Source organism: Typopeltis vanoorti, chromosome 2 (genome assembly GCF_054136105.1).
Source record: "Typopeltis vanoorti isolate ZY-2024b chromosome 2, IOZ_Tvanoo_1.0, whole genome shotgun sequence".
Taxonomy (NCBI): domain Eukaryota; kingdom Metazoa; phylum Arthropoda; class Arachnida; order Uropygi; family Thelyphonidae; genus Typopeltis; species Typopeltis vanoorti.
Window position 1 is genome coordinate 153,968,525 of NC_143550.1, and position 16,803 is coordinate 153,985,327.

At 36.9% G+C, this 16,803-nt stretch overlaps 1 long non-coding RNA gene across 2 annotated transcripts in view; it reads right to left on the bottom strand.

Annotated features, from left to right (window-relative positions):
- LOC150109544 (uncharacterized) overlaps nucleotides 1-16,803 on the bottom strand; it is an 88,464-nt gene that overhangs the window by 15,756 nt on the left and 55,905 nt on the right. For both annotated transcript variants that reach the window (XR_016549917.1, XR_016549916.1), the window contains exon 2: nucleotides 2,421-2,624. This is a non-coding gene — a long non-coding RNA (uncharacterized LOC150109544). The remainder of the gene's footprint in view (nucleotides 1-2,420; nucleotides 2,625-16,803) is intronic.

Genomic DNA, 16,803 nt, shown 5'->3' on the forward strand with positions numbered 1-16,803 from the left:
AAGAAATTACATTCTTGTTTCATCCTTTATCAAATGTGTAAGAAAAACAAAGTTTGTCCATGAAGTATCTTCACAACTAGGCTACTTGTATACAAAGGCTGATGACTTCACATCAATTGCTTTAGTATCCCATAAGGCAGAGCATACTTCCTTTCATTAAGAGAGGGTTACTACTCTCCCTTAATGAAAAGTAACCCTCCCTTAATGCATAATGCTATGTTCTAAGAGTAGGTTACTGCCAGACTTTGATCTTTATTTAGTACAGTTGTGCAAGGGTATCTCTCCAAAAACTCTGAGTGATCTACCAAATCACCACAAAACTTATCAATCCTGACCTTGAATCACTCTAAGGACAGGAAATTCAGCAGTGGTTCTACTCAGTAACAGGTAAAAACCTGCCAAGGAGCAGAACTGCTCCACTCCCTGGATAGAAAGCAAGCTCAAAGACGAACATCAGTGGGAGCCAGACCCCAGGAAGATACGAAGGGTGAATTAATGCAGAAGTCATATATTTCTCATATACAAGTAACAAAAACATGTATCATCATATTATTAAAATACTCTTTACTAATTTTAATTAGTATTTTAATAATAAGGTGATATACATTTTTGCTACTTATGAGAAATATATAATTTCTGGTTAATATGGAAATAGACAACAGAATCAACAAAGCTGGTATGGTAGGAAGTCAACTGAATAAATTTATATGGAATAAGAGAGAAATTAGTCAAAGCACTAAATTAGCTGTATACAAGACAGTGTTCAAGCCAATTTTAACTTATCGATCTGAGAGCTGGGTCAAAAGTAAAACACTTCACCAAAAACTAGAGACTGCAGATATGAGAAAGATTAGGGGAATGAACAGATGGCATCAATGGCAATATCATATTAAAAATGAGGATATTAGGAAAGAACATTATTAGCATCCAGGAATGTGTTAGCAGAACTAATCTCAGGTAGTATGGTCACTTAAACAGAATGGGAGAGGAAAGATTAGCAAAACAAGTGTTTTGCATTATGGGATACTAAGGCAGTTGATGTGGTTTGCTATAAAGCTTTTTAATAATGTACTGTGTCCTTGCTTGGCAACAACCTTTTGATAATTCACTATATGTATATATTTTTATACAAACACTCAAATAATTGTATGTGTTTTTATTATTTTTTTAATCCATCCATAAAGGCTGTTAGTCTCTAGCATATTAATATGAATGCAATGGATGGGCTGAGGATTAAGTAATTGGGAAATCCTGCTCTAGAGACCTAACATGGAAAATTTTCAGCTATTAGAGCCTCCAACAGGTAGTTGTTTCACATTGAAAGATGAAATTCTTTTTCTACCCAAAGACATACAAAGCATGATGGAATTTGAACCCACAGTCTACTGGTTGGAGAGTGGATATTATTAAATGCTCAGTCAACCTGGCTGACAGTTTATCATTAAATAACTGAAATGAATAATTGTTGACACCTAAGCCTTTCTACACAGTAGTATGTTGGATTTTTGTAAATTAAAAATCTCTTGTCTGATTTAAATTTAATATGTATGCTAAAAGTACAGAAATCATTATTGATCATTCAGCGTAATCAGCAGACTGATTCCAGCATAATTGGAATTTCATTTTGGTTAACAGGAAGCACAACAAAACTTGTTTATGCTACTAGTCCTACAATAAAGAATTTTAAGATTTCCAAGAATTTAACACAACAGCACATAGCTGTACTTCTTCATACAATCTACTAAGATTGTATCAAACTAAATCTTCTCTATACAGTAACAAGTTGGATAAAAGTTTCACCATGTTTATAATTATAGAATTATATAATTCTATAATTACAGACAAACCACATGATTTATGGACAAAAATACTATTAATAAGTAGCACATGGCACTGCATGCATATAATGTCTAGTAGTGTTGTGTATTTAAAGGAGTATTAAGTAGTGTGGAGTGGAGTGCCCTCTTTCGATGAGTCCTTCGAGGTATCACATTATAACAATATTAATAATAATTAGTTTCTCAGACTAATAAACACTACTTTTATGATTTCAAACACTAATATCATTAAACAATTTTTGTAAATAGTATCTTTTACTAAGACTATATACAGAGCAGAGAATTATTTGCATTCTATCCTGTGATGTTCAGGGTATACAAAATTACTTTATCCAATGAAAGAAACAAATATATTAAATTGAATAGCATAATAAACATTTTCAAAATTTACTTAGCTTAACAATTTAAAAGATTACATTATTTATGTTTTCCACTGATATACAATGATAAGGTTTGAAATTAATCCATATTATTATGAGAATTTTACCATTTTCATTCCATTAATAATAAACAAACATAAGACTTGTAAACAATTTACTTGCTTTCATATTTAATTTCAATACAGTAATTGCCTTCAATTACATTTATATCTATTTCTAGCAAAGCATTATTCCAATGCTGAACTTTTCAGCTGATGGCGAATTAGCCAGCCTCAAATGCAGATGGAAAATGTTTTCTAAAAACAGACAAACTGAGCTGGAGAACACACATAACTATCTGACAGAATATATTTGCCTCGTAGCATCAGCAGAAGGTGCATTGCTCAAAGATGGCTCTACAGAGCTTCTGAAAAAAAAATTAGATTAATTTTATATTTAATATTATTATATATATTTATGTTAATTTTCAGTTTTACAATAGTTTAACTGGATACACTATGGTTAAAACTATGCTGTCGATTTCATTCTGTTCATTATAACTTATAATATAGTGGTTGCCATGTCATTGTCCAGTTCATTTCATTATCTTTCAATATGCTGCTATCCAAGAATTGCATTTTAGACAATAAAGGATTTGTAGCATACTGTGCTTCATGTCTGTTAAAAATAAAATACAGGAGATAAGGAAGAGAAGTACTGGGGGAGAGGGGAAGTGTTATCTTTCTTTCTGTCTTTAGTGAGAATGAGGGCAATATATTGGAAATTAATAAAACCAGAATTTTATTGAGAGCATAGATGCAAATGGGTTTCATAGAAAGAGAGAGAATGACATAATAATAAAAGAGAGACATATGATTGAGGCTGAGGAGAATGCAGCAAAGGTGTAGATTTGTTGATGGATGGTGTGATACAAGATCAGAATGTAACAACTATGAGATTAATGACAGACAGTTTTGATTGTGTTGATAAATGATGGATGAGAGCAAAGCACTTGGAGAGACAAATGGAAAAAAGAATGGAGGTAGAAGGCATGAGGAGCAAACTGTGTTGGATGAATAGAGAGAGAGAGAGAGATTAGGAGGATTGACAGGAGTTTAGCTGTGAGGAGAACATGAGGGATAGACATGAGAGAAAGAGAGAGAAGAAGCAAAAGCAAGGGAAGGAGTGGAAGTGAATAAGGTTGTGATTTATAGTATTCAAAGATTTGAGGTGTTCAGAACAGAATATCAGAGGAGTGATTACTGCCTGGTGCAATGACAGAGAATATAATTATGGAAACAAAGAAAGATCAAAATGCAGATGAGATAGTAGTGTGAATAGAATAGTGAAAGATGTAGCATCGTGGGATGCAACTGTGACATCATCTTTGTTCTCACTTGATGAGAGTGATCATGAAACCTCAATAAAGGCCAAAATCAGTCTAGGAAGTGACTTGGAGCATAATATGTAGTGTAAAGTATGTATGCTCTGCATATGGCAACTTGATTTGAAATCAAATGCTTCCTATATATATATAAATGTATAATAAATATATTGAACTTTTGACTCCACTGAAAAACTTACTAGAACTATCATATATCTAGAGTAAATAATAATATGGTGATAGACCATTTTTCTACTCCATCATCATTAGGAAATAAGTTGCATATTGAAGAGAACAGTTCAATGTTAGCTGCAGTTTTGATGAGCAGTCCTGGGTCAGTTTTTAGGTGTGGTTCTCTGAATTCCATTCTTGATAATGTGAAAACCGTTGTTCTAATTACAAATATCCCAGAATTTCTTTCTTTACATCCACTGGCTAAGTCAGCAGATGGAAAATAAGACAACCTTCATTAAAACTTCCTCAAGGAAGATCAAGAAGATTGGCACTCTTGACTCTTTTGCCACTATTACAAATCCAACTGGAACCTGAGGTTCCGTTACAAAAGGGAATGAAATTCATCATAGTGTCCAACTGACCATGAGAAGACATTATTGAAGAAGGTAAAAAAATGTATATTAATTCTTCTAATAATGCTGTGTGGTTTCACATGATTGGAGAGAGATTATACAGAACAATAACAATATAATTTTATTTAATGCCATATTTTTAACCAAGATTTTTAGTTATCCTCAGTACTACATTTAAAAATGCAATGACTATAATCTAGTAGACCAAAATAACAATTAAAAACAGGGATGTGTATGTTACAAAAATATGAGGAGAGTAAAATCTATAATATTGTTGGTAGAGTCCAAAAGAAAAAAATCAGTAGAGCAATTCACATACAGAAAAATTAATACCAGTTGCAACTGTGAGGAATATTAATTAGATTAATTCTAAAAAAAAAGGAATAGCTTGCATTCATTGTTATTTAGGTTTTCTTGTTGACTCAGAGCCTCATGGCTTTCTCTATACAATCTTTCTGATAGAAAATGGCTTTATATAAGATTTTAGTCTTTTACAGTGAACATGTATGGGAGAACTGCATAATGAGCAAGACCAGATTGGTCCAACTCCTGATATCTTACATAATTCTGACATTCTTCTAAGTAAATGTTTGTTGGGCATCTCATTAGTCCATAATATGAAAGACCATAAGAGTAAGGAAACTAATAGACTTCTGTGTGGGACAAAGAAAAAAGATGGTCTTTCAGAGATGGCAGATGCTAGCCTGCATATTGGACGAAAGGAGACTTGAAGATTTGCATTATTCAGAAGCCTGAATAGTTTTTTTGATAAACCTTTGACTTAAGAAATGAAAACTCTTAACAGTGTTGTCCTCTTGTGGAAAGCAAGGATGAAGGCTTTGTTTTGTATCTTATTTATGAATTAGAAGTTATAACTATCAGAAAGAAATGTGGATTTAATATGCTGAAGTTCTCTTGTAAATGTGTTTCCATGGAGCATGTATGTATTGATGAACCAGAGTTTTAATAGTACCTCACTTTTTAGGAGGATGGTGATGTAGCAATATATCTTTTTTTTTTGTGTGTTTGATTTTCTTCTTGTAGAATGAAAATGCTGCCATCTGTCTGTCTTTGAATAAATCAAGTCTATTTCTTCTACAGAATTTCACACAAAAATAAAAGACATCCAACTGTTTTAGTTTTAGACATGCTAATAAGCTTTGATATTGTCGCTCTCTTCACTAATATTCCTCACAAGGAGACAATAGAATTGTTAACTCAAAAATTTCCATCTGATATTGTGGAACTATTCAAATTTGCTATCGCATTCGGATACTGCACATGGAAAGACAATTATAAACAAGAGGAAGGAACAGCAATGGACTCTTTCTTATCACTAAACTTAGCCAACCTTTTTCTGGAACACTTAGATGATAGAATTTCTGCCCTTGAACCAAAACCAAAAATATGGTTTCGATATGTTGATGACATCTTTACAATCTGGAGTCACTCTGAACAAGAACTATACTCATTTCTAGATAAGACAACAACCTTTATCCTTGCATCAAATTCACACTAGAAAAAGAATCATTACAAGGTATCTCCTTTCTTGATATGCACATCCAACGAAAACAAGATAGTTCCATCTCCACAAAATCAACTTTTTCAGGTCTTTACATCTACAATTCATCAGCTCATCATAAAATCTCTGTTATCCAGAGCACACACATTTTATTTCTCTGAAGAGTCTTTAATACTTTCCAATTCTTGTTTTAAAGATATAGTCTTATTAAATGGATACAACCCAAAAACCATTAAAAAAAAAAATCATCAGCCACTTCCCTATACATCAAACCAGACTAGCAGAAGCCAGTAGAACTCCTATACTATATATCAAAGGCATTCTGAACGTCTGCCAAAAATTATGAAGAAATACAAACTCACTGCTACCTATAAACCAATCAACCTTCTCCAAAAGACAAACTCTCACCTATGATGTTACCTAGCATATAGGAAGTTCCATGTTCTTGTAAATGCATCACTGAACACAAGACCATCTGATCAAACCGCACAAATCTAGCCTTGTTCAACATGGAGTTGAAAAACCTAACCATAGGATCCAATGGAAAAACACCAAGCTACTACATAGATCCTTATATAAACATAAGTGTTTATATAAAGAAAGTGCTGGAGCCTTACATCACAGACCCAATCTTAACCATAATGACGGTCTCACTATCCCAAAGGTCTGGGTAATTATTATCCTCAACTGTATAAAATAAATTTATGATATATATTTTAATTAATTTCAATTTACAGTTGAATATTTTTGTCGTCAAACATGGTACTGTATGCATAGAGGGATTCCAATGTAAGCATGCCCACTAACTGTCCATTTGAATGTAATTCCTAGCATTATTTGTAATAACTGTACCGATGATGTCTTAAGATACTTAGACGAAATACTTACATTAACATTTAATTTTAATTTTAATGTAATTTCATTAAAATTTAATTACTGTATAAGTGTGAATTTTTAGCTAAGGATTATGGTGTCTCTCTTTTAATTCCAATACTTTGGCCAGGTTTTTCAATATGCAACAGACAATCTGGTCTATAGAATTGGAAGTCTGATAGCAGAATCACCTGTTTTCTTATTGTTTTATGTTCCCAATATTACTCAGTAATGTGATAGTTTTCCTAATTCTTGGAACCTTTCTTTCTTTCTTTTTTTTTTGGGTGTGTAGGGGGGGGAATCCAGTAATTGGAACTGCATACAAGATAATCATTATTATTACCACCCCAAGACCTTATGGAGTCAAAGACTCATCTGGGAGGTCCTTTTATCACATGTTTTAAACACGTGATAAAAGGACTCCCAGATGAGTCTCATCATACTGTGTTTTAAACACATTCAAACTCTTTGCAGAAACCACATTCTCAGGCAAGGCATTCCAATCATTCACAACTCTGCAGGAAAAAAACCTGCCTCTCACTCCTCTACTCGCACCCTCTTTATACAGTTTCCAGGGATGAACTCTGGTTCTCCCCTGATCTACCACTATTATCTGTAAAACTTCTCCACCATTGATCCTATAACAACCCCCTACCAACTTGTAGGTCTCTATCATATCTCCCCTCTTCCTCCTGTCCACCAGACTCTGCAAATTACATCTTCTCAATCTTTCCTCATACTTTACATTCCAGAGGTCAGAAACTACCTTAGTCAGTCTCCTTTGGACCCTTTCCAACATCTCTTCATCCTTCTGAAAACCCAGTGACCAAATCTGGGCACAACAGTCCATGTGTGGCCTAATCAAAGCCTTATACAACGGAACAAGAATCTCCCTACTTCTACATATCAGTGTCCTCCGCATTATTCCCAGAAGCCTTTGTGTTGTCTTCACGATTTTAGATATGTGTCCTCTAAATTTTAGATCCTTATCCACTATTACCCCCAGATCTCTTATTTCCTCCACCTCCAACAATATATCCTCACCAAGCATAAATTCTGCATCCCATCTTTGTTTTCCAAATTTTAAAACCTTACATTTTGCAACATCGAACTGACATCCCCATTTCCATGCCCAATCACTCAATTTATTCAAGTCTTCTTGCAAGGCCACAACATTTTCACTACTCTTTATGGTTCGTCCCAACTTTGCATCATCTGCAACCAACTGAATATCTCCATCCAAATCTTTGCCAATATCATTAATATACAAGTTAAATAGTAATGGCCCTAAAACAGACCCCTGAAGCACTCCACTAGTGACTTTTCTTTTCCTGGATATCGCACCCCCCATACACAACTTGTTGATACTTATCAGATAGCCAGTCTCCAATCCAATGCATTAATCTAATATCCAACCCCATCTGCTCTAGTTTGACTGTGAACTTATCATGAGGTATTCTATCAAAAGCCTTTGCGAAATCCAAGTATATTACTGTGTATAATTTTCCTCTGTCCAAGGAAGCAGTCACTTTATTGTAATAAGTAAGTAGATTACTAAAACATGACCTCCTGTTAGCAAATCCATGCTGTCCATCAAAGATAATACCATTGTTATCAACCCAACTCTGGATCCTAGTTCTCACAAGCTTCTCCAACAACTTAACCACAACACCTGACACACAGATAGGCCTATAGTTTGATGCTCGAGTTCGATCACCTCCTTTATGAAGTGGCACAATCTTGCTCTCCTTCCACTCCTTAGGAACTTGACTGAGTGCAAGACTCATATTAAAAAAATATGTCAAGGCAGGTGTCAACTCCCTGGCACATTCCTTCAGAATACGCGGTGATATATTATCAAGTCCCACAGCCTTATTAACATCTAGTTGTTTACTCAACTCCCCATACACATCTTGCTCACCTACAGTCAGTCTCTCCTCCCCATCATCTACTGCTCTCAATCCCCCCATGAAGTCACATTCTCAAGATTGAAAGATCTTTATGAACTGTTCATTAAGTATCTCCACCACACATTCTGCATCAGCTGTCTTTATACCATAATCATTCTTTCTTTTGCTGGCTACATATCGAAAGAACTCCCTAGGATTCTTTTCGGCTTCATTAACCAACTGCTGTTCATACCTCTCTTTAGCTACCCTCACCAACCAAGTCACCCTCATTGCTTGGTCTTTGTAGACCTCATGGAATTGGTTATTTCCACTTCTCTTATGCTTCCTCCACAATGCCCTTTTCCTCTGTATCGCATGCTTAATCTCTTTATTCATCCATCTCACACCCACCTTATTTAACCTTCTTACCCTTGGAATACATTTAGACATTGCATCTACTAAACAGTTTTTGAAAATCCCCCAAGCTGCATTGATCTCTTTTCCAGCTAACTCCTCATTCCATGCTACACCCGCAAGCTGTCTCCTGAGCTCTTCATAATCACCCCCCCCCTTGTAGTTCCACATATACCCTTTTCTCACAGAGGTCCTCACACTGCTGGCAACCACCCAGGTAATCACCTCATGGTCACTATCACCAATCGGAGGATGGTTTGACACCTCATTTATAATTACATCCTCTGATGAGATGACCAAATCCAAGAACCTCAATCCTCGTGTGTTCTGTTACATACTGTCTGAGGTAGTTATCCCTGAAAAACTCAAGAAACTCATTTTCTTTACTTCCAGTTGCCATCTCATCATTCCAGTCTATATTGCCATAATTAAAATCACCCATAATGATCACCCTTTTCTTATTTACTTGGCTAATTTGATTGTACATTTCATTATCACCACCATCCACATTACCTGGTCTATAACAACATCCCACTTAGTATTTGATTCCATTCACCTCTATCTCGCACCATACTGCTTTAAAACCATGAGGTTTTAAACTGGCACTGTTTCCCTCTTGCGTCTCTACTTTATATGGACATTAACTCTTTCTCTATCATCAATAGCACTCCCCCTCCCTTTTTACCCCCTCTGTCCTCATGAAACACATCATACCCTTCCATCTCTATTCCTGTCACGATGTCATCCTCTTCCAACCATGCCTCATTTATTCCGACAATTTTTGGTTGAACAGACACAATTAGTGGAACCATTTCATCTGCCTTGTTTCTTATACGTCTAACATTTGTATACAAACACAACAGCTCATTTCTGGATCTACAGCTAGTTTCACTGATACCACTCACTCGATGTGATCTCTCCATGCTCAACTTGGGCCATTTCCCTTTCTGCTTCTTCATTTTAAAACCCTTTTCAATTCCAACTGTTTCCTCTTGATCCCTGGTCATCCCATTCCTTTCCTGCCTACACATGCTCACCTCCTCTTGGAGCATCCACCTTTCTCATGCTGTGTACCCCTGTCCACCATGAGCCTCCCCTTTTCCCTGCTCCTCTTGCACACCAATTCTCTCATTTTCTATACTCATACCACTCACTTCCCCATTCATAACCACATCTTCAATCTCTCGTTTTATTCTCCCGCTCTTCCACATCACTTCTCACTTGATCTGATTCATTCTCTCTATTCACTTCTCTACCTTCCAGCAGCAGTCTCTCCAAGCGACTCACACCATAACCACTCAAATGCAGTCCATCACTCCCATACAGCTCACTTCATCCCTCAAACTCATTCCACACATTAACAAACTGTACTCCCATCTCCTCACACATTTCAGCCAGCATATCATTCATAATCCTTGCTCTCCGCCTCATTTCACCACAGTCATACCAAGGCAACGCACTAACTACCCTTCCTGTCACACTATTCTCTTTTATCCTTCTAAGCAGCCTTCTGATATCCATTCTGACACACTCTTTGTCCTCTCTCAAATCATTCGTACCTATTAATACTATTAACTCTTTTGCTTGCTCCAGCCTCATATTCAATGCCTCAATCACTCTACTCATTATACTGCTTGGAAAATATACCTTGTGCATCCTCTCATCCAACACACCTTTAATAATGAAGTCACCATACAATGCCACTCGCTCATCTTTCATTAACTCTTTCATACCATCATTATTTATTTTAATAGTTTTTACCCGAATTTTCTTAATTTCATTCTGCATCCATTTCATTTCTTGCCTCATCCAATCCATTTCAACTTCCGAATCTCACAACACATTCTCTCTATCATTCAATCTTTCTAACTCTCGACCCCCCCCTTCTCACTTCCACTCATTCATTCTTCTTTGTTTCCGTACTTTCGGTCGAACCTGCGTCCAACTTTCGCTATCATTCTTCCCATTTTCACACTCATCCATCTTTCTTTGTTTCTGTACTTTCCGTCCATCATGCGTCGAACTTTCGCTATCATTCATTCATTTTTCGCTATCATTGATTCTTTCGATTTCTGCATCACGCCATTTCTAGTTTCATTCGTTCTCTCAATTTCGTTTCCTTCCGCCACTCTCACCTCACTTTTATTATTATTATTATTATTATTATTGTTCCAGGCAACTCCAAGGAGTCGACATTCTCATCGAGGGAGGTCCTAACATCATGTCAAGAACAACTATTCGACATTCACACAGTATCTATCATACCTTGCCTTGAACTCATTCACGGTCGTAGCACCCACAATAAACTATGGAAGCTTATTCCACTCATTCACTACTCTCCAAGTAAAAAACCTAGCTCTAACACCCTTGTCAACCACGCGCTTGCCCAGCTTCCATTATGGCCCCTAGTCCTCCCACCACCAGTCATATTTTCAAAAATATCTTCTGGATCAATCTTATAGAAACCCTTCAGTAATTTGAATGTCTCAATCATATCACCCCTCCTTCGCCTATCCTCCAATTTCTGCAACCCACAAATCTTCAACCTATTCTCATAAGGTTCATTCCACAGACCTGCTATCATTTTGGTCACTCGTCTCTGGATCCTCTCCACTTCCTCCCCATCACGAAGAAACTCTGGTGCCCATAACTGGGCACAGTAGTCCAGATGGGGTCTTATCAAGGCTCAATGCAGAGGAACAACAACTTGTTTGTCTCTGCATGTTAAAGTATTTTTCAGAAGCCAAGTGATTTGGTGAGCTGTTTTAGTCACTTTTGCAATGTGCCCCCTAAACTTCAATTCTCTATCCACCAACACTCCCAAATCCCTGGCCCCATCAATCTCCTGGAGTATGGTTCCACCAATGCGATATACTGCTGCTATTCTTTTCACCCCAAAGTGCATAACCTTACACTTTGGCACATTAAATTGACATCCATTTTTCCTAGCCCAGTCCTCCAAACTATCCAAATCATCCTGTAAAATTTTGACATCCTGTGCACTCATAATTGCTCTACCCAACTTTGCATCATCAGCAAACAAGTGAACACTTCCTCTCAAATCCTTTCCTATATCATTGATGAACAAATTGAAAAGCAGTGGTCCAAGAACAGAGCCCTGTGGCACTCCACTAGTCACAAGCCGTCTTTTAGACTCCACTCCTGAATAAACCACTCTCTGATATCTCTCCTTCAACCACCCTCATATCCATCTCATAACCCTATATCTATCCCCATCTGCTCCAGTTTACTGATTAGGGTTCTATGTGGTATCATATCAAAAACCTTGGCAAGGTCCAGTAGTATTACTGTAAACCCATTACCCCTATCCAGTTCAGCCGTCACTGTGTTATAAAACTTGAGCAAGTTACTGAGGCATGATCTACTCTTCACAAAACCATGTTGTTCCCCATACAATATCCCATTTTCATCTATCCAATCCTGTATTCTTTTCTTGACTAATTTCTCTAAGACCTTGACAATGATTCCTGATATGCTAATCGGTCGGTAATTTACAACAGTAGTCTTGGAACCACCTTTATGCAGTGGAACTATTTTCCCCTCTTTCCACCCCCTCGGGACTAACCCAGACCAAAGACTCAAATTAAACAAAAATGGTCAAGGGTACTGACAATTCTTTAGCTGCTTCTCGTACAACACGAGCTGGTATACCATCCAATCCCACAGATGTATTGACATTGAGGTTATGCAATAGACTACTCACCTCCACTTCATTCACCACAATTCCCGTATAATCTACTGGTACATTCGTTTCTGCAATGTCACCACCTGGATGATATATTCTTGCAAAGTGCTCACTCAGTAACTCAACTATATCAACTGATTCAGTTACCTCCCTACCATCGGCATTCTTTAAAATCATTCTGCCATGTACATTTTTCCTTTTACTTGCTACATATCTAAAAAACTGTTTAGGATTCTCTTTAGCCTGCATGGCCAATGTTCTTTCGTAATCTTTTTTGCTTTTCTTACCACACTCGTTACCCTTCTGGCCTGCGCTTTATACCGTTCTTGTGCCTGCCGGTCACCTTTCTCCTTAAATTCTCTCCATAGTTGTTTCTTTTTTAGCAGCTCAAGCTTAATGGTGTTATTCATCCATTTAACCCCTAGTTGATTTATTATTCAGACTCTAGGTATACAGTCAGCCATTGCTTCATGCAAACACTTCTTAACTACCTCCCATGCACTATCGACTTCTAGTCCTTGCAGTTGTACATGCCATGGCACTGAACCAATCAAACTCCTAAGCTTGTCATACTTTCCAGCCCGATAATTCCACATGTACCCTGTCTTAATTGAAAATTCTACACCTTTAGCCACCTGCCAAGTCAAGACCCTATGATCACTCTCACTGATCGGTGGCAATGTGGTCATATTTGTTACAGCCAAATCCTCAGATGTAATTACTAGGTCAAGCACTCTCTGCCCCTAGTATTTTCCATTACATGCTGTCGCAGATAGTTATCCCTTAATAACCGCATAAAATCCAATTCCTTCCTCCCACGTGTCCTCTCCTCACTCCAATCAATGCAACCATAGTTGAAATCTCCCATAATAATTACCCTCCTTCCACTCATTTCTTCTATTTGCTTGTGCATACTGTCACCACCATCTTTTCCATCACCTGGTCTATAGAAGCACCCAATTGTATGTTTAGTTCTGCTAGCCATGATCTCACACCAAATGGCCTCAAATGTGCTCTTTTCTCTATCCTGCAATTCAACTTCTATTCTCCTTGGCTGCAGCTCATAGCTATCATCAACAATACTCCTCTCCCCCATTTTATTCTCCCTGTCATTCCTGAACCCACTATACCCATCACATTCAATCCCACTAGCTATATCATCTACAGTCAGCCATGTTTCACTAATACCAATAACCTGTGGTCTGGAAGTGCCAACCATGGCCAAAAACTCTTCCTTCTTGTTCCTAATACTCCTAGCATTAGTGTACATGAATTTAAGACCCCCATTAGCCCCAACCCTACCTTGATGTCTTATATTAACTATCCTACTCTGATTTGTTGTCCTTATTTGCTCGGGCATATTATATTCATTCTTACATTAAACTGCCTCCCTAAGGACTGTATATCTACTCCCCCCCCCTTAATAAATCTAGTTTCCCTGAATTTGCACATCCACCACATTCAGCAACACTTTCTCAAGTCTTCTTACACCGTAACCATTCGAATGCAAGCCATCCATCTTATATAGATCCTTTCGCCCATCGAACTCGCTCCACATGTCCACAAATTCCACACCACTCGTCATACATAACCCATGCATAAAGTTATTCGCAATTATGGCCCTCCTTTTAAACATTTCACTGTCATACCGTGCCAAAAGACTAATCATTCTAACTCTCTCGCTCTTTTCTTTTGCTACCTCAAACAATTCATTCAGGTCTTCTATCATTTCCATTTTGTCTCCTTTCAAATCATTCGTACCTGCCACAACAATCATTTCTTTCACCTTTTCCTTTTGCTCTCTAATAGACTCAGTTTCATCCTTTATGGTCGCACCAGGTTGGTACGATTTTGTCAAATCCTCTACTATCACACCTCGTACTAACGAGTCTCCATACAGCACTCTATCCTTCATTTTGTTCATGTTCACACTCATACGTCTATTTTTCCTGTCATACTTTTTATTATTGGCTGGTTCATTCAGTCGACTTTTGCTCATACGCTCTAGCTGCTGTTTTGCCCTTTGTATCGCACCATTCAACAACGTGATCTCACTCTCACTTTCGTCCCTTTTAACATCCGTTACGGTTTTCAAATCGCTCTTTTTCTTTTTTACTGATTTTTTAACATTTTTTCACCTCTCTTTCTCACCATCCTTTTCTTTCAAACATGTACTTATTTTCCCCGCGATAATTTCGCTACTAACACTTTTTGTCATCAATTTCATATTTGCATTCATCAATTCCTCGTTCAGGTCACACCCTCCTTCCATCCTCACCAAATATCCACAAATCATTTATGTAATCGAAAGAATACATATAACAGACCTCACACTTAACGAAACAACTGAAATCTAAATTAAAGTCATGGAATGACAATGCTGCCGCCATTTTTTGCAGGTTACTAAGTCTAATAATAACGATTTCGTAATTAAGTTTTCGCAAATAAAAAAATCCCCCACACTAATAAAACCGGTCGCTCTCAACATTTACAGCCTCTCTTACTCAAACAATTACGCATATATATTTAATTATTTTCCTAGAAAACTTATCCCAATCAGGAGCTCTTCTTATACATGTCACTCACGAGCACCCTATCATTATAAAGCAAGATCTGGTAGATAACTGGAAGATTCAGCATCCTTGTTTTGATATATCTTTTAACAACCACATAGCACAACTAGTGCTGCATGGACATGGTTGTGGTGAGGCATATCAAAGCAACACAACTGTTTCTATATTTCAAGCCATCTAGAGCCATACATGGAAGCTGACCAAAAAACAGAAAGCTAAATTAAAAAGTTTTCAAACCAAATGCCTGTATAAAATATTAAAAATATTTTCGCCCTATGTGTAACAAATGATGACTTATATAAACTGACTGTGCCAAAAAAAAGCATCACTGATGAAATAAAAAAAATGGAGTGGAAATGGACTGGACACATACTTGGAATGGACAGCAGAGTAATTCCTAAAGTGACTCTGACATGGATCCTAGAAGGAAAACAGAAAGGCCTAAACTGACTTTGCAGAGAATGACAGAAAAGGAAAGAATGGTTATTAATGGATATAATGGTTAGTTCCATTATTATTGGGTTGAGTATATTGATATATTGAGTTGTAAGTCAGCAGTTAAAATTGAAGTACAGGAAGATGGTTTAATGTTAAATCTGGTATGAGACAAGGATGTACATTATCCCCTCTGTTATTCATTATCTATATGGATCAGATTATGAAGGAAAGTGGTATTAAACATGATATCAAAATTGGAGATGTTAATGTCAGCTCTTTGCTTTATACGGATGAAGTAAATCATTTGATCAAAGACTAGAGACCGCAGATATGAGAGTCCTGAGAAAGATTAGAGGCATGAACAGATGGCATCGATGGCAATATCATATTAAAAACGTGTATATTAGGAAACAACTTGACATTGTCAGCATCCAGTAATGTGTTAGCAGAGCTAATCTCAGGTGGTATGGTCACTTAAACAGAATGGGCAAAGAAATATTAGATTAGCAAAACAAGTGTTCTCTGCCAGGTTGGCAACAAAACGACCCAGAGGAAGACCAAGATATAGGTGGATTGATACGGTACAAAGTGCCGTAGACGATAAAAATATAAGATCTGATAATGTTGGAGTCTTGACAAGTAACAGACTGATTTGGAGGAAAATTGTAGATAGGAAGTTAGTAATGGTGTAATTTTTTTTTTCTCATGTAGTACTATCATATCCTGTACACCCCTTGAGGGTACATGGCAGGAATTTGATGATGATGGTTATTTCCAGAAAATTCATAACAGAACCTAAGTTGGTAATTAGGAAAATAAAGTAATAACATAAAGTAAGGTAGGTTTAGCTACTGTATTGTAGATTCTTATTCAGTTACTTGAAGATATAGAGACTCCTACATAACTTTCAGTCTTTTCAGTGATGAGATACAGCTGGTATGCGATAAGTGGAGAAGTACTAGTTATTATTGGACTCCACATGCCACTTTTATGAACTACACCAAGGTTCCAAACCTATGGATAAGACCATACAGATAACAACAGAAAATTATGGATCTATCAAAAGCTGGAGTAGTATTACTAATCAATGAAATAGCATTTCAAATGCTATTCTATCTATCCTCTTCGTGCGCTATGGCACATGATCTCTTCCAATTACCCCTCTCTCTTTTGCAATTAATTCTGCCTCTCTCCAGCTATTGCATCCAACCATTTTTCTA